We start from the raw sequence: 23,868 nt of genomic DNA, 5'->3' as shown, positions 1-23,868 counted from the left end.
TCCCAGAATTCGAATATTGAGAAAAAATCGCGAAAATGAAATTTATTTTTGGTCATTTTAGGCATGTTCAGGCAGTTATAAAGTAAAATAGGTATTTAAAGGGCATTTTAGGCCGAATAGGCAGAATCAAATATAGCTCTAATTACTCAAATTAAGCCAGAAATCATTTATAGACAAGTTTCATACACGTGCCTTAAAAAATAAAAATAGTCCATTTTGCCTAAAATCCGGGCCCTAATAATAACTTAGATAGAGGTATCTCGCACGGATAATGAAATAATCGCAAAAATGTGATTTTGCACCCCTATTCTCCAGTATGGCGGGGCGAGCGGCAACCCCCCAAGGTCGCAAACTCAACAACATTAATAATATGCCTGATAGAAGATACCTGCCAAGTATAAACTTTTCTGTACCTTTTGCAAGGTAAAACTCCCTATTGATTGGACTAGAATCTTCTTAACATTTTTTACAAACTCTAAAAAACTCACACTTGCCACTTTCTGCTAATTTTTTGTATTAATCCAAAAATCCTTCCAATGTTTTCATTTAATTTTTTTTTATGGAAGGAAGTGCTGTTTTTTTAATCCAAAAATGTTTCCAAAGTAGGTATATATTGCGTAAGTGTAAGACTGCTTCCTGCCAAAATTTTGTGTGCCCCGGATTTTTGTAAACTCCACAAGCAGGAGGTTTCTCGCAACGTGGGCGAAAGTTCCCTCCCTCCAGATTACTATCAAAGAGTTTGTCAAAAAAGTTATTGTTTTTGCAGTTCCCAAGTCTTCATAATTTAGATTTGTTCTACCTGTTAGTTAAAATATATATTAGATTATTAAGTTCAGTTCAGTTCAGTTCAGTTCAAATACATTTTATTCAGTTTTGTTTGGTACATTTTATGGTGTAGTTTTTACAATATATACAATTTATGTTCTTACTGCCGCTGAGGCTTATGGCCTTTTCAGCAGGGAGGTGAAATTTAATTTTAATTACATAAAAAAAAAAAAAAAAAGTTTCATAGTTTGTCTCGATATAAAAAAAAAATTCCTGGTTTATGTGGCTCGATATAATAAAAAAGAAGGGGAGTTTTTCTTGTTTGGGTGGCTCTATATAAAAATAAGAAAATACAAGGGAAATACAAGAGAAGAAAAATACAGAAAAAGAAAAATACAAGTTTACTTTTTAATTTTGGTGACTCTATATAATTTAAAAATCTTGTTGCTCTGATGGGGATGGGTCCGGGTCCTGGTCCTGGTCCTGGGGCGGGTGTGGGATCCGAGTCCTGGTCCTGGTCCTGGTCCTGGGGCGGGTGTGGGGTCCGAGATTATTAAGAACAATTGTTATTAGAAATTACCACAGTTAACTAATAGCGTGATAGTTGAATTAATAATGATTATGTCGACTCAAAACTTGAGTTGCATAGGACATCTTTTGAATCTTATTTGCATGTCCGTAATTTTGTGGAGGGCTCTTAATTCGCCAGACGCTGAATCATAAAGATAAACCTTCACTATATGGTCCAATTTCACACTTAAAATTTCTTCGTTTACTTCCCAAACCAAATCTTTTGTTATCCTATAATTTCTAATTCCTTTAATAAGATATGGTGTATCAAATAATGGTGTAATCTCTTGGTCTTGAAGTATTATTTTTCTTTCAATTTGTTGACTGTTTTCTATATAAATTTTGCTTCTCTCAACAACAAATTTAGCAATCTTAGCAGCGGTACTACATTATTTGTGAACGTGACAGCCTCATTTTGAATTACAATATAGTGACATAAAGATTGACACTGCTTTGACTGATTTTTAGATTATTGAGATTACTTTGATTTTAAAGTTTTGACTTTTTCATGGCCAACTTCATCTAGCTTCCGCTGCGCACTGGTCCACTGGTTTGGTTTTGCGGAAGGGACAAAGTTTCGGCGCCGCGTTTTTTGAAAATATCTTGGTCAGTGGCGAGTACAAATTCATAGAATAATAATTGTCCAAAATTATATAATTACATTCAAAACTGTACAAAACTTAAAGTATACTTTCCACTCATTTCCACCAAGAATGGCACGGATTAATTAAGCAAATATAATTGTTTTGTTATGGACCCATCTTCATCTGAAATGACCCGTTTAGGAAATAATGTACCCACTGCAAATCCAAGATTGAGATTATAATTTTAATATTATTCCAGAAATAGGTTTACAACTAACGGAACTTGTTGTTGCTGCATTTACCGCAATATCAGTTCTAATATGATAAAAAAGCCACTTTAAACACTAACAGCAAAATACTAAAAACCAGAAACACCAAGCAGAAGTAGGTATCAACTAAGTTACTTTTAAACTGTGAGGCTCTTGACATTGCACTTTGACAACTTCACTGAATTCATTACATTTGTTTGTGAGGTTATGATTATTTAGTGACATTCCCCCCTAAAGTGGCACCGTGGAGATCACAGGCATTAAACCATCAAGACGGCGCGGCGGTGCGCGGTGGCATAAACACGAGAGGCTAAATAACCCAGGGCGATCCTTACCAATACGCATGCGTTAGTGGGTGCTTTACTGCTTTGTTGTTACATGTACCTCATGGTACTGTACCGCGTGCTGCACGAAAGGCAAAGAACAGTAGATGAGTAGAACACAGACTAAAGATATAATTATGTTTTTATCTGCGTCTCTAATAGGTCTATTATTGTATTCAATTTGGCGTTGTTTATGGCTATCTCTTAAAGCACTCGTAGTTTAATAGATCTCTAAGAAAATTTTTATCAATATTTCAGTGTATTATTGTCATTTACACCAAAAAACTTCCAATATTAATTTTCAAACTCTACTTTTTATCATATGTTGCAGATGTAGTTGCATCCGTTACCTTGAATTACCAATTACATAATACAAAATTCCCTAGACTTTGAAAATTTAATCTTTTTATTTAAAAATTAAAACAAGGGTGCAAATTCTAAAATAGTAGTTTATTTGACGAGTTTGTGTGTAAATTGGTCCTTTTTTGGCACGCGTGGGCCATTTTAAAACGCGAGTGAAACGTTCACAAAATACAGACAAACCCAGTCCTGGATTTGCCAATAGGCCGTATAGGCCGCGGCCTAGGGGCGGCAGACTTTTGGGGGCGGCAGATTTCAGAGGGCGCTAAAGAATATAACATTACAAATAAAACTTGCGCCCGTCATCAAGGTCGTGAGCGGCCCATGTCTGTCCGCTGTCCCTAAGTCATGTTAGTTAAATAGTTGGAATAAAAAAACAGGACCGAAAGTTATATTTATGACCCTTTTGTCACCACCGAAGGCGTGAGAGTCTACGTCCATAAAAAATGGAACTATTTTGACCGTGCGACCCATTTCATATTTATTATATTATTGGGTACTTTCTCAATATTTTAAGGGTAGACAAACTGAAAAAATCTGTCGAATGCGAAGTGCGAACACTGACAGTGAGATACAGTGAAGAACAATAAGTAAGTAAGTAAAGTTAGTTCCAATAAGAGTTAGTGCAAAAGTGTATTCAATTTACACAAGGTGAGTTGGTGAGCATCCTGTTCTTGTTAGTGTTGTGTTGTGATGACTCCAACTATTCTAATTATTGATTTTATCCACAACCGATACATTAAGAGGCCATAATTCTACTGTTTTAAGACGTCTTATGAAATTAATAAAACATAAATGTCTTATGTCATAACATAAGACACTATAGCGCTTAAAGTCAAAATAACTTTATTTAGATCTATTTCTTAAGATTTACATTAATATTCACTTTAACAGACAAAACATTGGCGTTGTTTCTCTCTAAAGTCGCTTTTTCAGTTTCTGTTTTTCAAAAATGAATGATTGCAAATTGCAAATGGGGTCGACAAAACAATCGGAAATAAATACCAACCGTTCCATGACTTCCTGATATAAATTAATTCTTCGTAAAATGACAAACGCTATTTGAAAATGTCAAATAAAAATTTTCCAAAAAAAAAAAAGAAAAAACGTGATTCTTTCTACTGGTTGTGGATAAAATGTTGTATTACATTTGTGGATTACCGGGAAATAAAACTCGTGAAAATTTAGACACCCGGACGTGCGGCTTCATGCCTCACATTTGAAATCGTCATAAACACATCACTACCTATTTACAGTTTACAAGAATAGAACACAAATTTTATTTTTAAAGTTTGCTTTTTACAGATTTATTAAAACATTTTAAGTTCATAAACTGATAAAAAATGAGTGACGGAAGGAAGAGACTTAGCGGTGCTGAGTACAGAAAGAAAGCCAAACTAAAACAAAATGAACAACAACATGCTCTTCAGAAGACCAGGAAGATAGAAAGTTTTTTTAAAAGTGACAACAATAAAGAGACACAAGAGACACTAAGTGTTGCACAAAAGAGCTCGGGGACTACGAGTATTACTAAGGAAGATCAACATGGACAAGGTACTGGTTCTCCGATTCAGTCAGATCAGTCGTGCTTAGTAAAATCTGCTCGTCCTTTTGACAATGAAATACCTTCGACAAGTGGCAGTAATTTGATGTTAGGCAGTGAGGAAGTGCCTCAAGTTCGGAAAGCTACGGAAATTCAAGTACCCACAAAACTGAACAAAGATCCAGCCTTATGGGAAATAAACGATACCACGAGAGACATTATTGCAAGAAATGGTTTTGAACAAAACAAGTCCTGTGATTTCACAAAAAGTGGGAGAATGTATTCGGATCATCGCCGTTATTTACAAAAAAATCTATTTATCAGAAAAATGAAGAATAATGAAGTACGAGAAAGGAAGTGGCTTGTGTATTCGGAAAACAAAGGCTCTGTATTCTGCGGACCCTGCTTGGCCTTTGGATCTATTCAGAACAAGACACAATTTGAACAACAAGGTTTCAATGATTGGAAGAATGCAGAAGTTCGAGTAGCTCAACACGAAAACTCTTCAAATCATAAGTCCTGTATTCTCGCTTTACAAGCTAGAGGTTTGATTCACGGTTGTATTCAATCTTCACTAACTGCCCAAATAAACGAGGAAAGTGCTTACTGGAAAAACATTTTAAAGAGGGTTGTTGCAGTAATAAAAGGATTGGCTTCAAGAGGTCTCGCTTTCAGAGGAAGTAATGAAATATTTGGTGACCCGCACAGTGGAAATTACGTAATGCTACTTGAACTAATAGCAGAGTTTGATCCGTTTTTAGCCAAGCATATTGAACGATATGCAAACCAAGGATCTGGCACTACTAGCTACCTGTCGAAAACTATATGCGACGAATTTATTTGTTTAATGGCTGAGAAAGTACTGAAATGCATTGGTGATGAGATAAAAAAATCAAAGTACTTTTCTTTAATTGTGGACTCTACACCAGATACAGCACACGTGGATCAACTCACACTTGTGATTCGATATGTTTTAGATACTGGAGAGCCATGTGAGAGATTTGTTAAATTCTTACCTTCTGTAGGACACAAAGCTCAAGAAATGTTTGATGCCATTACTTTAGAGCTAGAAAAGTTAAACATAAATCTAGAAGACTGCCGTGGTCAGTCATATGATAATGCGTCGAACATGTCTGGAATTTACAATGGTTTACAAGCTAAAATTCAGGAACAGGCACCACTTGCTATGTTCGTCCCTTGTGCAGCTCATTCATTAAATTTGGTGGGAACTTCGGCCGCTGAGTCTTCTACAGAAGCCTGCCACTTCTTCATGTTGCTGGAAGAAGTCTACACTTTCTTTGTAAGGTCAACAGAACGTTGGAAAAAATTGGTTGATGAAATAGGAAGAGGAAAGACACTCAAGAGGGTGAACCTCACACGTTGGTCAGCAAGAGCGGATGCTTGTAAAAGTCTAAGAGATTCCTGGGATGAAGTTCTTAAAGTTTTGAAAATAATTGAAAATGACACTGCGGAGAAACCTATCCCGCGAAATGAAGCAAGGGGAATTCGTCTCAAACTTGAAAAACTAGAAACTGCATTTATGGTCGTCTTTTGGAATATTATGCTGGAAAGGCTAAATAAAGTAAGTGCTCAAATTCAGAGCTCATCTGTAGATGTGTTAACGATATCCGATCTTTATGGATCTCTTCTCGAGTTTGTAATTGCAGAGCGAGAAAACTTCACTTATTTCGAAGAAAGTGCCATTAAAATGAGTGAACTTAAGCAATATCAGGGCGACATTAAGAGGCAACCAAAGAGGAGAAAATTTGCAGACGAAACATTAAATAAAGAAATTGAAACAACCTCCAGAGATTCTTTCAAAGTAAACACATTTTTGGTCATCCTTGATAGGCTTAGAGCCGAATTAGAGAGAAGGCACAATGCGTATCTAAATTTTAAAGAAAAATTTTCATTTTTGACCAGAATGGATCAACTTTCAACAACAAAAGTTATAGAAAAAGCTCAGTCTCTTGTGCAAAATTATCCTAATGATTTAGAGGACGATTTGGTTCAGGAATGTGTTCATTTTTACAGTCACGTTTCCTCCAATAAGACTGCAGAGAAACCTGAATCAACCTCACTATTCAATCTCTCAACATTTTTGAGAAATCAGTCTCTGTGCAACGTTTACCCAAACTTGGATATAGCTCTCCGTATCGCGCTTTGCACTCCGGCTACAAATTGTTCTGGAGAAAGGAGCTTTTCTTGTTTAAAACGAGTGAAGAATTATCAGAGGTCTTCATTATCTCAAGAAAAACTAAACTCGTTGGCTCTTCTATATATAGAGGCAGAGATAATGAACACCATAAACTATGATGATATTATAGACGATTTCGCCAATAAAAAATCCCGTAAAAAAGTGTAATTTTTGTTTCATTACACTTTTATTTTGACTAATTCATTTTTCGTTTGATTTTTCAACACCTACACCTACCCACTTAAATACGTAAAATTGTTCGTTGCCTAAAAAAGGCCCAGGTAAATAAATACAAGTGATTAAGAAAAATAAGTAGGAGAGAGGGCGGCACAAAGTCAAGTGGCCTATACTTAAGAAAAGTATAAATCCGGCACTGGACAAACCCTGTATCGTATGATAAAAGTGTTTGGAGCTGTAATTGCTTGGAGAATGGCTATAGTAATTCCTTTCAGCAAAGTAAGGGATTAATTGCTCATCTAAGGGAAACACATAATCTAAAATTTGAGTGTAATGAAATTGTCGTAAAAGATATGAATGGTATGGTAATAATCAATTAGAAAGAAATAAAGAAGAAGCTGGTAAAAATGTATTCGACCACAGTTACGATTTTATAATATTTTCTAAGTCCGTGAATGTCAAATTTAAATAACGCGCAAAATTATAGGACTTGCGCACAAGTAATGGAATGGCCTGGGTCATTTAGCCTCTCGTGCATAAACATACCCGACATAACCTAATTTTTTTTAAATGTGTCAACTTAAAACATCCGGTCAGTGCCAATTACGAAACAGAAAAACACCAATATTTTTCAATTGTTTCATTGCCAACAGACTCAGTCATTGTTGATCACGCTGTACATTACTGTTAGGGATTTTTTTTTTTTTTGTATTGCAATGAAAGTGTTATATTTTTTCTAATATTGAACATTCAAAGCGGACGTTTTGAATTTGTCAAAATATTTGACACTGTCACATTATAATTATTGAAAAAAATACGATCAAGTAGCGATATCATGGAGGCCACAGGCAGGGTTATAAAGAGAAAATGCTTCACTTTAGAAATTAAACAAAGTGTTCACCGGTGTTTTAAAAACATTTGGGAAGTAAATGGTCCAAATTTGGGGAAGATGCCAGTTTACCGAATGGTTGAGGAAATTTTTGCCGTAAGTTGATAAATCCACTTTTAATTTAAATTGATCTATTTAAAATGTTAGCTTCAGTCTCCTACAGATATCTGAAGGAAAAATACGGAGTAATTTCTGGATCGGGGGCACAGGCACAGAATGGAAACGACGCACGATGGAACAGTGAAGAAATATTTGCGCCGTTGTGCGCTTTTTTTAATTACAAGACCGCCGGTCTTCAGGCTTGACTTGAGAGGGTCTGCTCCTGAGCACTATTCATTTTGAATGTATCATGCTTCCACTCTGTGTCCTGCTCTGAAATCTTTTCGTTACCTACTTGTTGGTTTCAATGCCGGTATTTAATATTAACCTGTAGAATACCATATTTTAAGTAAAATATTCAAAACTAGTTTACTTTGCTTGATTGCGGGACTCGATTAGAGATTTGTAAAAAATGACAATAATCGTACATTATAACCTTCAAAATATACATACCTAACCTGAATTGTTATCTGACATTGCGTTTACAGTAGAAAAAAGTTGTATCCTATTACACCACAAAAGTTACTAAAATCACTAGATTTAGTTGTGTATATTGAAAATGGATGGAGTTTAGCTAAACAACGAATGAAAAAAGTTGGTATAGTTTGTCCAGCGAGAGATTGGTTGACATAAAAATCACTAAATTCTACGCAGAGAAAGTAGTACCTAGCGCGCGTAAAATTTGAAATATATCCTTCAAGCAAATATTGAGAAAAATTTAAAAAAAATCATAACAACGTCATCATGGTAGTTTTCTGTACCAAATCTGCGTAAAAGAACTTCTTTTTTTGTTACACTTTTTACTGAATTCTTTTTCGATAAAATGTTGATCTTATCTCAATTTGTGTGTACTGTACGGTTGTACCGTATTGTTTTTGCCAAATATGGAAAGAAGATTGCATTTAAGTGAATTTGAAGTGAATAGGGCTATTGGAATGCTTGAAGACGGTCCCGCCAAGCAGAAGTAGCCCAAAATTTTGGGGTTAGCCAGAGTATTGTAAGTAAACTGTGGAATCGGTTTGCTGAGACAAATTCTGGTAGATAACGGCCCAGAAGTGAAAGACTGCGAAGTACAACAGCTCCACACGATCGTTATCTGCTTCTAACAAGAGAAGGCATCCTTTCTATCGAGCGTTACAAGTATGAAATGCCTTGCGACATGCTGGTGGACCAACAATTCACGTTCAAACAGTAAGAAATCGATCAAAAGGATTTGGTTTAGACAATTTTTGTCCATACATAGCACCTCTATTAACACTAGCTGATCATGCAGCGTGTTTAGAGTGGACAAGAAAACATAAAAATTGGGTAGTGGAATGGGACTTTGTTCTGGTTGGAGATTAATCACGATTTGGTGTTGGTCTTCATAGCGGTAGTGGTCCTGTACGAGGTTCAGTGACGGCTCGTTAGGGGCGGCAGAGTCGGCCGGGCCGTACCACACAAAATTACGAATTTTATTTTCATATTTTCTGATAAAAAAATGTTTACGTTATTTTTCTTCAAACCCAAATAACAACTTAAATTACAATTTACATGTCTGTCTCGTACCTAATTACATTGTACTGTGTACGGTATCTTCTGTAAATATGTACACATATTGACATATTAGTATAAATACCTAAACGCATCCAGGATAGTTTTGAAAAAAAATGTGTGTGTTCGCCTTCATCGTTTTTTTTTTAATTGCCTCAGTAAAGATCAATTTAAATTAGGTGTTGAAGTTAAAGTTATTTTTTCACCATTACAAAAATTAAATGCATATGAATATTTACAAAACTACGACAATAATAGACAAAGCCCTTCCTAGGCTCCTGCGGCAAGTGTTTATTAAATAATAAATACATTTACGATATATATGAGAAATATTTTTAAGCGCATTCGAAGAAATCATTCGGCTCTGATTCGGCCAAGGAAGGATCGGCCAGTGACGGATTTGCCGAGTGCAACACAGAGTGCGGTTTTGAAACGATGAATACATTCAGAAATACGTCCAGCTGTCTCGTCTCACCAATCTTAACTTATGTTGTTGTAACCATATAATTATAAAGAAATATAATGCGCCTTAGCTATAGTCTATTTTTTAATCAAAGAACCACGACCTGTTGATTTAGGTTTGTAAATATAAAATTTTACTAAATTTAGGGAATTTAATGATATCTATTGGCTATACCAGCCAATGTCTGTCATTTTTAATGTCCTTGAAAGTACGCAAACTCGCAGCTAAAGTTTAAACGTGTTATTAAACATGCTTAGCAAAGTAAGACATTTATTAAACTCTCAAATTAGTTGTCATTAGTCGTTATTAACTTTATTAACATGCTGCGCTACTAATATCTCTAATAACCTCAATTTTTATATGATGAGATTTTTCACCCTATGTCAAAAGTGTACAATGTTGTCAGCTCTATTTTGGGTGTGAATTGCGGTGTTGTGGCTCTTTGATTAAAAAATAAACTATACCTTCCCTATGCGTAGAAAGTCTTGCGGTCTTGCCATCTAAGTGAAACAAAACACAAGTGTCATCTCACTCTTTGAGACTGTCCACAAATGCGCATGAGCAAGAAAACAATTTAAGTTATAGCCATCTAAGTGAAACAAATCACAAGTGTGATCTTACTCTTTGAGATTGCCCACAAGTGCGCATGAGTAGTGCAGTACAGCGATATGTTTTTTGTCTCATAATGTTGGCAAGAAAAATTGGGCACAAGGCGCATTATATCTCTTTATAGTTATATGGTTGTAACTTGTAACGGATAGCTTAGCTCGTTTCACAGAAACCCGGCCAGAGTTAATTTGGCCGGTGACCGCTCCAGCCTGCAGCGCTGCTAGACTGAGTTTGCCAGAAGGAGTCAAGAGTTTGCGTTTGCGTAGTTTAATTCCTTAATAGGGTATTTCACGGCGCAGGTTTAGAACACGCATGCGCCATTTTTCATACAACTCCTGTCAGATACATATCAGCTTGTGACCTAACCTCACAATATTAATAATAAAAATAATGATAATAAAGTCTTCAAAACTGTTTAAAATGGGTAAAGTTAAGGCAAAGTATTACGGTGCAGTTAAACATTGTGTTTTTGGCGACTGTGTTAGTCATAATAGAATTGATACTTTATGAGTTGTATGAAAATAGGCGGAGTTTGCTACTGGGCATTCACTTAAAGAAATAGTCTATTTCAAATGCTCGTCTGCTCCTAACCGTTTAATGTATCGTCTTTTGTTTCTGTTTTGTGCGTTTAATCTGTTATTAATTACTATGGTACCTATTATTTAAATTGTGAGTGTAACGGCCGGTTTCATAATCCGACCCTAAAGTCTCCTTTAATAAAATGCGCCTTTAAGGTAAATGCGACATTAAAGCTAAAATAAAGGAGACTGCATTTCATAAACGCGGACTATCGAAACATTAGTTAAAATTTGCATTAGTTCGAAAACGAATCATCCACCGTGTTTACGTGGTCATTTTCCTAGGGAATTTTACAGTAAACGTTTGAAAGTTTTGGTAACTCGCAACTGTTTCCCCCGGACTTTGAATATATTTCGAGTATTTTAATTTTTGTTTACAGTCTGAATTTTACATTTTGCTAGTGGAGCAGCGCCAAATTAAAACATCCGATTAATAAAAGATTGCGACCAAAAAAGCCAAATCCAACCTTTCAAGTGAAGGAATAATTTTATAAATCTAAAACAAAAGTTGTATAAAATAACATCCTACACTTAAAGAGAAAAGAGAAGAACATGAAAGGAAAAATATTAGACTTACAGATTGAATTAGCAAGAAAACAATTGAGCAATAAAAACTAATGAATTCATGGAATATCTTTATTTTCTAAATAGGACCTATAAGTTTCCGAAATGTTGCTTTATAATCAATTGAATTATTGGGTACCTACTAATTCACAAAAAAAAAGCAGCAATTTGTTGCAATGTACATACTAGCGAAATGTCACTTGTCATGTATAAGGCATTCACGATCTTTTTGGGACCGAGTTGGGTATGACCATCTAGTGATTTTGTTGGCAGTACCTCGGTGATAACTAAATTCCCTAAAGGAAATTGACACTTTTTGTGTTAGGTTAGGTTGTTCTCAGTTTAGGGTTATATTTTCTGAATAGGTACATTGTTGCCGGATCTCTTAAATATGGTCTGTCCTTTTTTAATTAAATTAAATCGTTTAATAGACATTTTTTATCGTAATAAAATTATTTTGGCAATTTTGACTGTTCCTTTGACGGAAATTTAAATTATTTTTACACGCTTAACAAATCATTTATTATAGTTTCTTACGAATATTAAAATGATCAATCCGGTGGCAAGAAAATGTCGAACAGACACTGACAGAAAAAAAAATTGCATCCGTTGCATCACTGAATCAGTTAGTCCAACATGAAAAGAAAAAATCATAGCCAACTCGGTCCCAAAAAGAACATTTATAAGAAAAAAAGTAACTAGGAATAAACGTTTTCGTTTAATTTTTTAATGTAATCAATAAACATTATAATAACTATGAATTCGGTCCACAACATTGAAAAAACTATGTACTTCATACTTTCATCAAAATTATGATTACATCTTCAAAGCTCCTATAAATTTTGCTCGTAGATGATATAAGCTATTTCTCGTCTTTTTTGTTGGCCACGAAAACGGATGTTATTCATAGGTTCTTCTTGGATTTCATTCTCTTCAAGGTCAATTTGCTGCAGTAGTTCCATTTCATCTTTTAAATATTTGGCAATGTTGTGTAAAATAAAACAACAAATAATCAATTTTGGTACTGATTTTAGTGCTAATCGAACTTTGTACTGTAACACTGGGAATCTTTGCTTTAGTTGTCCAAAACATCTTTCAATAATGACTCTCTCTTTGGTAAATAATTTGTTGTAAGCCCTTTCTTCGGGAGTTTGAGGATTTTTAAAAGGTGTCATTAACCAAGGTGCAATACCCTTCATCTCCTAAAAGTAATGCCTTTTCTCGATTTTCTTCCATTACTCTTTTTATGTCCGAGTTTCGACAGATTCTTGCATCATGTACAGATCCTGGCCAAGATACGTGGACACTAATGAACCACTCTTCACTATTGCAAGTGGCTTACACATTTATACTTGGAAACCCCTTCCTGTTAATATACTCATCCCCATGTACCGAGGGCTTGACAATTCTAATGTGTGTACAATCGATAACACCTATTGCTGCTGGAAAATTGTATTTATCTAGCCATTCTCTTTTGGCATTCTGTATTTCTGCTTCAGTTTGAGCAAATTTTATCCAAGTTGATGCTTTTGGTAAAATCTTATCCATTATTTCGACAATAATTTTCGATACAGTTGTTTGGTGGATGCTTATATCTTCAGCAACTCCTGTCTGGAAACCTGGATCACCCACGCATCTCAAAAATATTTTAAGCTTATCGACATTTGATAAAGCACCGCCTCTTTTCTCGTTCTTCTCTTGTCCCATAAAATATGTTGCCATCCATTGAACATTTACTTCATCAAATCGATACAAAGATTTGTAGTCTCGAGTACAAGTCAATTTTCGCACGTTATAGAATTTTCTTCTGCGCACTATCGGATTTATGAACTCCGCCATTTCGAAATTTTCGATGTGGAGTCGGCAACGGACCAGACTCAACTGAACATGAGAATCTACTCACAAATTTGAGCATGAACAAATATTTTATTCTTATAAAAATAGAGTAACTACTCATACCAAATTTTACATAAGAGTATGTACTCCTGCCTCGAGGTGATACTCATATTTTATTATTAGGATTGGGAGTCTATACTCGTACTCCACATTTTAGAGAATGAAGTATACACTCACTTTTATTCATACCACCCAATGTTTGAGTGACATTTTGAGTAACGTCACTTTCAATCCCATTTACAAAGCCGAAAGTTTGGCGTTGTCAAAGTGTCTGAGTTTTCAACGGCCGCAACTGTACCTACATACCTACATATAGTCGTTTTCAATGACATCCGTGCTGCCAGTATGACAGCATGTTGGCATCACTGGGTGTTTCAGTTTAGTAATTTTGAATTTCCTAATTTGGCAATTTATCCTGACGCGGCAAATTGACAAATTCAAATTATTATTTATCATTTCCGATAAAAAATGTAGTCTGATTCGGATTCCGAGGATGACTTCGTTTAACCATGTTTTACACCATGTTGAAGATTGGGTTTTATCGTTTGTTGTTGACGTTTCACGAAATGTAAATTTTCTTTTACCATAACCTCAATTTCTTGTTTGACATTTTTATAACTAGGATTTTCTTATACTCTGAATACTGGTTATAAATTTGTGTGTACAATCTGCACCAACATATTAAAAATGACACTGACAGCACGGATGCCGTTGAAAACGACTATACCTATCCACACATTTAGGTATGTCCTTTAGTTATCACTCCTTTATTCTGTTTAAAATTAAGTTACTTTCGAGTTTTGTTCCTTTTCCATTGTTTTAGGTAAATAATGTACATATTAAATATAGTTAGTTTACAGTCGATCATCGATAAATGTAGAATTTGCGGAACTGAAGGGGAAACCATTGAACACATCATTTCTTCTTTCACCGTTTTGGCTCAAAACGAATATAAAAAACGTCATGATATATTCGCAAAAATTATACACATGAATTTAGCAGTTAAATTCAACTTATTAAAGGATACACAACCACATTATATTTATAAACCAGAAAGTTGTTTGGAAAATGACAATTACAAATTATATTTTGATCGCACAGTTTTAACTGACATTCACATTCAGCATAACAGACCAGACATTATTATTTTAAATAAACAACAAAAGCAAGGATATCTTTTAGATATAGCTGTTCCAAATTCCCATAATATAACACAGACATATAACACAAAAATTAATAAATATTTAGAGTTCTCCGTTGCTATGAGAAATCTTTGGAGTTTAGAAAAAATTTCTATTTTACCACTTACAATTTCAGCAACGGGAATAGTACCGCAATCTCTTTTTAAAAATTTAAAAATTCTGGATTTAGGGAACACATTGGTAGTTGAAATTCAAAATAGTATATTGTATATCAAGAGTTGAAAATGAAAGATTTCACACGAGTTTGCAGAATTGAGCCACAAGCCGTAGGCGCGTGGCTTAAGCAAACGATTGTGAAATCGAATTTTCAACACGTGGTATACACGATATTTTTCCGACGACCACAAAAAAAAAACGCTAATATTCGGCGTCCCTTCAAACTTCAAATATTATTCGACAGAGCTGCGGACAAAATAATTATGCCGTTGCGCGGAGATAGACATCGTTAATCATCGGCCCGTGTACCTACAATATAAAAACGCACAGCTGTCGGCCAATCAGATTTCTCAAATTTTTCATTGTACACGGTTAGGCTGTTCGTTCGTGTTCGTGTTGAAATCGTTTGCAATTTTAAATTTTCACTAAGGGAAAACTGTGTGAAATGTGCCACATTGCATAGTGGTCGTCGGAAAAGGTATATAATTGTACTCATGTCATATCGTGAGGAAATTCCTTAACATTGACACAGAACATAATACACAACAAAGTCAAAATGCGGAGGCGAGACGCCGGTAATTATGTTGATAAGCACTGCACAATTACTTGATAGTAATATCCGTAATAGTGTATGTACTCCGGCAAAATTGCCGTGCCGCCGGGTGGCGGAGGGATAGTTATGTATTTTCCAGTTTTACAAGACTATTACATATTTTCGTTTGATTTTCATATCTTTTTGAAACTTCATGACACTTTTGAAGGAAACGTCAATCATTGTTATTAACATTTTTCTCCGCTAGTTGGGGCTAGTTACCAAACGATTTTTTGAGGTTAGTAGAATCAATTTCAACAATGAAAATTGCGTGAAAATTGGCATAATGTTACGGCCGTATGGAGCGCAGCGGAAGCTAGATGAAGTTGGCCATGAACGATAATATGGTTAGCGCCATCTAGACCAGGATCGAGCGTGACGCTTTTTCGGTCGATAATTCAGTTTGGATTTTTACTTGTCGGTTGTGGTTCCGTTGCGTAGACCACATAATATACACAGTTGAGAGTTGACACCATAGGTTGACAGTGTTGACACAGCGGCCGTTCCTGTGGGCCTGGGCCCATAGATTATAAATATATATATAGCTATAGATTGGCGACTCTAGCGTCCCCACCACAATTTGTACTTTAAGGTTCAGGGTAATGCCGCACAAGCGCTAGTTGTATCGCATTGCGGGAAATTCAAATGTTGGATTTCATCACTTTCGTAAATTTCTTAATTTTTTGTAAAAAATCTGCAACATGTGTTAATCACAAAAATCATGGATTAATCAAAACACATGTTACAAATTTTTTACAAAATGAAGTTTAAAACAATATTAAAAGAAATAAAACATTATATTCCATCTAAAAAAATATATTAAAAAATGAAATTATTAAAATACAAAGCAAAATACAAGCTTTTTCATCAAGTAGGTGTAAAGCATGTCTTTGGAAAAATTTGAAAAGTAACATTAACATTACTTCTTCTTCCGCAAGTTTTCACAATGCACTTAACCAAATACCACTTATAAATAAACTAAACACCACACCCGACTAACATCTACACAACGTTAACACTACATTAAATAGGTACCTACTACGAAAACTTTAAAAGAATAATAGGAGATTCAGAAAATTGAAAAAACACAAGATAAATTATTTCATTATTTTGAGTCTAGTGTTGTAAATTTACCGGTAAATTATATAATTTACTTAATTTACCGGATTTTTAACATGTTAATTAACCAGTAAATCAAGTAAATAACAAAATCGAATAAAAGTGGTTTTATTGTCTTTCTCTTGACTTGCGCTTTTAAAAAATACCAAATTCACCTACCTTACCTTCTCTACCTTCAAAGAATAAATGAAATAAAAAATAAATAAATAAAAAAATAAATAAATAAATAAAATAAATAAAATCCAACGTGAATGAACTTTATGTAGAAACGCCTTGTTTTATGCATTCGCTTTGCTCGTATATCAATTTTTGTATTCTTACATGTTTTATAATAAATATTGTAACATTTTATTTGACCTTGTTTTGAATTATCACCCTAAAAATTTTTTTGGAAGCAGTGCATAGTACAGGATTCAATTTTGCCGTCTTAGCACGATTACAGGCCTCCAATCAACTTTTTACCACTCTTCGTAAAACTTTTTTGCGGCAACTATAGATGGCGCCGAAACTTGTTATCCGTTGAATCTGAGAGAGTGGCCAATCTATTCTCTTCTTTATCTAGGGGGAGCACTACAGTCTAAAGTCCATTCATTTTGTATTGAACTTTTCAAGGTCAAATAATTTAAATTTTGACACTGTAATTATGTTTTGTAAATAGTGACATGCATAAAACCAACATGATGTGATTTAGCAATGCTCAATTCAACGTTTACGGTGTTTACCTGCATATCACTATTTACAAAACATAATTACAGGGCCAAAAAATTAAATTATTTGACCTTGAAAAGTTCAATACAAAATGAATGGACTTTACACACGCAGTCCATGTTATAGAGGTCAGTCATAGATAAGAGACAATTGACACACGCGTTGGCTTGTGTTGTTATTAATTTATTAGTGTTTGTTAAATCAAATTGTTTTTAGGGGGTAAGTAATATGTCTTGATATTAATTAAATGGGTAATCTTGTAGTTTACGTCGCCCAAACTGTGCATCGCTTCGCGCACCATGCTAAATGTGTACAGCGTTGCCAGACTTATTTATTTGTACCGAAAAAGAGAAAATTCATCGCCTTGAAAATTCACAATTAAGATCACGTGTCGGTGATTTTAATTATACAATTATACTATGTGCAGGAGCCCCTCTACCACCCATTGTTTCGAAACAAAGTTAAAAAAAAGCATACTAAACCAGGGAAACAGATCAATTAACAAACGTATTGGAGTCGTACACATCCAACTAATTAACATCTGGCAACAATGCAGAGTCTATGGGGCTGCGCGTATGAGATACGCAGTTTGGGCCAGGGGGGTGAAACTGGCATTGGCAAAATGGCAGCGGAAAAAGTGTGTGTGCCACCGGAGGGGCGTGAAGCAAAGGGGGGAATTTTGAATAGACCGCGCAGACAAATGTCATTCTTGTCATTTAGTGACTCTTGTGAGCTTGCGCCTTTGCGGGTTTGCGAACTAGCATCCATCTTGTGTGTTTCGTTTTGGGTTATGCCAAGGATGCTTGGCAATGTCATCAGATTTTGTTCACACTATAAAAAATTTCATTTTCCGTTTTTTCTGCAACCAACTGTACATATTTTGTATTATGTTTAGGTCTCCAGATTGTTTTACATTATTCTTATTGTTTCTAGCCGATGAGTTATCATCTAGAAAAACGAGCAAGAATGGAAGGAGGAAGTGCAAATGAGGTACAAAGAAAGGCAAGTTTAATAAATGTAGTCTCATACCTGTTTATGTAGCATTTCTGTTCTTGCACGGTTATGTGATATATGTTTTTATCTTTTCAGAGCACATCACCAAAGAAAATATGTAATTTGTCCACACAATCATTTAGTGAAATCATACACGTTGCTGCCTTTGTGGATAAGACGCTATTTATTAAAGCCTTTCTTGAAGGACATAAAGTGGTAGTAGCTTTGGCGCCTCGCCGCTTTGGGAAATCAACAAACATGGACATGGTGAAAGAATTCCTAACAGGGAACAAAAAACTCTTCCAAGACAATCAGTTAAAGATATGGAAAGAGGAAAGGTTTTTTTTTGATAAGTACTGCCAAGAGAATCCTGTCATATACGTGGACTTTAAAAATATCTCTGGTATAACTGAAGATGAACTCCTTCAATCATTAAAGCATCTCATTTACTGTGCATTTAATGAACATCAATATCTTATAAAAAAGATCGATGGAAAATATTCTTGGTCAGATACGAAATTGGGGGTTCTGGGCCCTATTGAACTATTTGAGAAGTATTGGAAAACTTCTGAAAATTTAAGTCGAAATAATGTGATTCAGGGATTGAAGCTCTTATCTCGCTGTTTACATGTGTACCATAACAAACTCGTTTATGTATTAATCGATGAATTCGATTCTCCTTTCATGAACATCATCGTCAAGCAATCAACTTCAAAGAATGATGTTCTGTACAAAACCTTCTCTGTTATCGGTCGCATCATGTCCATTACGTTCAAAAACAACGAACATCTCAACAGAGGGTTAATAAATGCCTGTGTCCCCGTCGCAGAACAAGTTTTATCTGGCGACGCGAACAACATCGAGTATTATCAGTTTTTGAGTGACCCCAGATTTTCTCCTTATTTTGGATTTACAGATACAGAAGTGAAGAGTCTGCTTGAAAAAGAAGAATTTGCTACTTTTAATAATGACCAAGTAAAAAAGTGGTACAATGGTTATAAATTAATGTATTCAGGGGACTATGCCATTTATAACTGTTATTCAGTTTTAAAATATTTGAGCACAAGTCACGAAATGAAGAAACCATGCTTTGACAATTACTGGGTTGACTCGGACAGCATCACTCACCTAAAACATCTGTTTGGATATAATCGCATTCGTAAATTGATTGAAGAACTTATTGATGGAGAAGAGATCAAAATAAAGGCCATTCAAAAATTTTCGAAAGAAAACATAATTGACTTACTAAACTTGGTTCATCAAGAACTTAAATTTATACATATGTCAGATGCACATCTTTTCCTCCAATTTTTGACCAAAAATGGATACTTGAATGTTTTACGCACTAGCCCTGGGAATCAAAGAATCACCATTCGGATTCCAAATGAAGAAATTAGGATGTTGTTGCGGGGAAAATGTTATGATGTAGAATTGTTTTCAAAGAAACACCAGCTTTTAGATGAAAATATTGAGGGTTATTTGGCTGCATTAGAATCAGTGCTAACAAGAGAAGACAAAAATGTATTTACTGAATATGCAAAGGCTGTCTCTAAATTGTTTGATGGAGCCATAATGCCCCAAAACGAGGACGAATTTTATTGTATTCTCTTTGTTTTGGCATATAATGTTAAATTTTATATAGTTCGTAGTGAACTAAGCATCTCCCGAAGAAAATCTAAAGGAAGACCTCCTCATCTTGATTTGCTTATGATTTTGAATGAAGCTGGCTTGATTGTGGAATTAAAATTTGCCGACCAATCATCAGAGGCCGCTCTTTCTCAAATTACAACGCGACAGTATGAATCAAGCTTCGACAACTACAAAAATGTCACAAAGAAAATTCTTATGGGTTTGCATATGACTAAAGAAGGGAAAGTTAGTCTGACTTACACTATTGGCGATTCACCTCCAGAAACTGTTACCAGCCATGAATAGACTTTTGATGGCACAGACGTCTTTTTTTATTTGTATTGTCATTGTATTACCGTTGTTAAATGAATACAATAATTTTAATGGTGTTTTTAGCGTTTCAATTTTTATAAACAATAGAACTGCATGAGTCTGTGTTGTGAATTTAGCTTTAGGCAACTTTGGGAGTTTCTGGTGTTCCTTTAGTTGGTGGTAAGGTTATTTTTAATATCATAGATAGTGGGTGAAGAGAATTTTATGGATTTAGAGGAATCTTTCGGTTTGTTCGTATTAGGATAATTAATTTTTATTTTTATGGGGTTTTTAATTTCTAAAGATTTTTAATTTTTCTCAACTATAAAAATTAGAAATATAATCATAGGCTTAATTTTAAAATATTTCTTTAATTGGGATTTTTCCATTTTTAACTTACCCGACCAAAGGTGGGTAAGTTTTGAGGTCCCCTGAACACGTTTATGAAGTTTTTAGAATGATGTCTGTCTGTCCCACTTTTCGTTCTCCCACGATTACTCAAAAACGCTTTGACCGATTGCTTTCAAATTTGACCAACACAAACTTACCCATGGTCTCTCGAGTTGAAAAGCTTTTGGTGTCAATCGGATCACGGGGGGTGGAAGAGGGTGAGGGTAGGTCGAAAAAATAATAAGGGAACATGGAAATTTGACTTTACCGTTTGAAAGGGCATGTGTTTTTATGTTGGAAATGATATTTACTATTTGTGAGAATTAGAAGACGACTTATGTGGGTTAACACGGACAAGGTAGGTATCTTGGGTTAATTCAGGTTGGTTTAAATCACGACCTGGGGGCCTACCACCGACTCGTGTGAGATTTCTCACCGGTGAGTTTTGTCACCAAAATGACGTCATTTTAATGAAAAGTGCTAAAACCCTACTATTGACGCTGTGACTTTTCTCACCGGTGACAAAAGTCGAATGAAAACGCGTGAGATTTTTCGATCGCTTTATTATGAGTGGAATTATGGTGAGATTTGACATTTGAAGTGTGTTCAATTCAAATGAAGAATACTAGTTGGTTATAATGAATAATATATGAAATGTTTAATTAAACAAAGTGAATATTTAATATTTTTGGTTTATTATTATTAAATATCAGATAAAATTTGAAGAAAAACGCAGGTAGGTAACCAACCAAACGCTCTTTTTCTACATCTTGAGGAGACTATTATTACTTGCACTGTTAATTCTACGTTTCTTTCTTTAACACACCCCATAGTGTGCCCAATAGTTTTTGTACTTGTAAATTGTAAAATATGCATTACAATACGTGCTTTGCGTGTTTTTTTAGGTTGAAGTGGACTCTGTGGATTATATTTGTTTGGAATTATTCATCTAAAAGTGAACCATCCCTCCATCTATGCCTCTATGGGCAGTAGATCTAGTTCTGGCGCGAAGTCGGTGGTAGGCAGCCCCCCTGCGCCCTGCGTGTGTTCTGCGGCCCTGCCCTCGCCCCTCGTTCCTAGATCCTAGATCCTCGTTCGCGGTGTGAGTACGCCGGACGCCGGTTGTCTCGCTTTTCGTTCGTTTTCAATTCTAATCCATTTCAATCCGTTTGTATTGTAATCAATGCTATCAAATAATTTACCGTTCAAAGTGTTACCTTTTGTAAATTCAGTTTGTCAACTTTGTGTGTTGTTAATCTAATTCTAAGTGTTGACGTTATCCGTTCGTTTTTCTCTTCTTCACCCACGCGTTTCAGTTGTAGGTACAATTCGCAACAATATTCTTTGTGTTATTTTGCCAGTGGTCTGCAATCAAACTTGTGCATAAAATGGATGATTTAATGATGCTCAATTTAATTGAGAATTTGGAGAAGAAGTAGATGTGTTATTGAGGCGAGCTGCTGGAGTTATTTAATTTTATTGTGATCTTATATGCGTCTGAATAGAAGACCCAGTGATTTATCTATCCATACTCAAGTAATTAAGCTAATAAGGTTTTTTTTTGTCTGCATTATTTTTTTATTTGTTGGCAGCACACGCTTCTATGCTACGAGCAGCTATCAGGCTTATGTTGGATGATGTTGGATACAGTTGCTTCATAAGCATTTCTCAACAAACTGTGAGTGACGCACTTCATGAAGTAGGTAACAGAAGCCTTGAGCCAGCCCAAAGTAGGTACTAAATACTTATATTAAGTATCCTAACAATTTGGAAGCCCTTAGAAGTGTCAGACACAAATAAATTCATCAGTTTCAGTGAGCACATGTAACTTTTATGCATTTTTTATTTATCGTTTTATTTACAGGTGGAGTTTCTAATGGTCGGGTTTTTTGGACGTGGAGATCGACGAGGAAAAGGATTTGGTGCTGAACAACTATTAGGACTGGCAGGCTCTGAAGTCACTGAACGAATTGATTGGGTTGGAGGATGGTCAGAACCAGGAGCATTCAAAACAGCAACTGGTGTCAACACTGCAGCAATAAATTCTTCAGTTTGTGACAATGACTGAAAATTGCAAAACTGTTCACTCCACCTCCTGTTTTATTGGCTTTTCTCTTATTCACAGCATCTTCTTATTGTCTTGCCAGATCTGTAGAAATTAAAATAAAATGTTGAAATTAAGCCTTGGATATTTTAATAGTATACAAATGAGCTGTCACCACCAGTTTTCAGGTGCGTGGCTGACTGTTTGAAGCACTTAGCTTGCTGAGTACTGCAAAATAGGCTGAGCACCTGAAAAGTTACCTATTGACAAAAAATCGGTTCTAATTTTTTGATGTTATGTTTGGTAGATGTCAAATTTGTATATTTAGTTATATTCCACTTTGCACCCTTTGAACGATGTAGATATATATAAATTCTAAAGTAACGAATATGAAAAATTACCTTTCTTCACGCTTTCCACTCTTTTTGCGGAGAATTTTCCAGAAATTAATTCTGGGTGAGTCCGCATAAACTCGACCAAAATTTCTTTTTGCTCTTTCGTCACTTTTATGATTGATTATAAAGTTTCAAAAATCGTGAAAAATGATTTGTTAAATGTCAAAACCACGATTGAAACCTATATGTTGCTAAGCAACGAACGCGAATTGCAACGTTGCAATATCTAACAGATGAGAAAACTCATCGGTGAAATTTCTCATCTCACGCAATGTCAATAGTAGCGTTTTTAAAAAATGAGTGACAAAATGCACGTGAGTTTTTTCACTGGTGAGAAAACTCACCGAAGTCGGTGGTAGGCCCCCAGAACTTTAACTTGATGTTTTTGACAATATGTCATAATTTTCATAACCTTACTTGTAAAAAGCCAAATTTACACAATGTATATTTTTGAATTTTGACTTTATACAAATTTGATGTTTGTCCCAGTTTTTTATGTCCACCGATAGTACATTATTGTAATATTTGAATATTTTTCAACAACTACCAACGCACTTTTCCATTGGAACTTTCAAAAATTCCTAAATTCAACTTGACGGCTGAAAATTTCCCAAAGACCACTCACCAAGATAAAGAATGGAGTATACTTCTGGAATTTTCGCGTTTTTTCTGGCTAGACAGCCTCAGAGGGTCCTCCTAGATCATGTCCCACCATTGAAATCTTGTGCAAATGCCTTTTTTTAATCTCTTGTTGTATTTCAAGGTCGCGTCAAGGTCGCGCCAAGTCTTAGTATCAGTGTTGCCAACTTGGTGGAATTTCCACTAAATCTGGTGGATTGAGGGCCCCATCTAGTGGCTGAATTTGGTAGTTAGTGGGATAGTGGAAATTCTGGTGGAATGAGGTTTTTA

General features: G+C 35.2%; 5 long non-coding RNA genes across 9 annotated transcripts; 3 read left to right on the top strand and 2 right to left on the bottom strand.

Annotated features, from left to right (window-relative positions):
• Positions 1-846: 846 nt before the first annotated feature.
• Positions 847-3,050, bottom strand: LOC138128979 (uncharacterized). The gene is made up of 2 exons (XR_011158982.1): positions 2,191-3,050; positions 847-2,135 (listed from the first exon to the last, which is right to left on the bottom strand). It is a non-coding gene; the product is annotated as an uncharacterized lncRNA (long non-coding RNA).
• Positions 3,051-7,033: 3,983 nt separating this feature from the next.
• Positions 7,034-8,143, top strand: LOC138127800 (uncharacterized). Of its 2 annotated transcripts, none has more exons than XR_011158428.1 (2): positions 7,034-7,773; positions 7,831-8,143. It is a non-coding gene; the product is annotated as an uncharacterized lncRNA (long non-coding RNA). The 2 variants fall into 2 exon arrangements; XR_011158429.1 differs by having other exon boundaries at positions 7,825-8,143.
• A 2,189-nt stretch (positions 8,144-10,332) lies between these two features.
• Positions 10,333-11,585, top strand: LOC138127802 (uncharacterized). Its single transcript, XR_011158431.1, has 2 exons — positions 10,333-11,275; positions 11,340-11,585. It is a non-coding gene; the product is annotated as an uncharacterized lncRNA (long non-coding RNA).
• A 5,679-nt stretch (positions 11,586-17,264) lies between these two features.
• Positions 17,265-22,701, top strand: LOC138127799 (uncharacterized). Of its 4 annotated transcripts, none has more exons than XR_011158427.1 (5): positions 17,265-17,415; positions 18,130-18,198; positions 18,286-22,056; positions 22,113-22,334; positions 22,385-22,701. It is a non-coding gene; the product is annotated as an uncharacterized lncRNA (long non-coding RNA). The 4 variants fall into 4 exon arrangements; XR_011158426.1 differs by lacking the exon at positions 17,265-17,415 and adding an exon at positions 17,451-18,067; XR_011158425.1 differs by lacking the exon at positions 17,265-17,415 and having other exon boundaries at positions 18,058-18,198; positions 18,286-21,256; positions 21,426-22,056.
• Positions 22,346-23,296, bottom strand: LOC138127801 (uncharacterized). Its single transcript, XR_011158430.1, has 2 exons — positions 22,966-23,296; positions 22,346-22,812 (listed from the first exon to the last, which is right to left on the bottom strand). It is a non-coding gene; the product is annotated as an uncharacterized lncRNA (long non-coding RNA).
• Between the last annotated feature and the right edge of the window lie 572 nt (positions 23,297-23,868).

Source organism: Tenebrio molitor, chromosome 4 (genome assembly GCF_963966145.1).
Source record: "Tenebrio molitor chromosome 4, icTenMoli1.1, whole genome shotgun sequence".
NCBI classification, from domain to species: Eukaryota; Metazoa; Arthropoda; class Insecta; order Coleoptera; family Tenebrionidae; genus Tenebrio; species Tenebrio molitor.
Note: the sequence above shows the minus strand (reverse complement) of the source record. Positions and strands in the feature narration are given on the sequence as shown.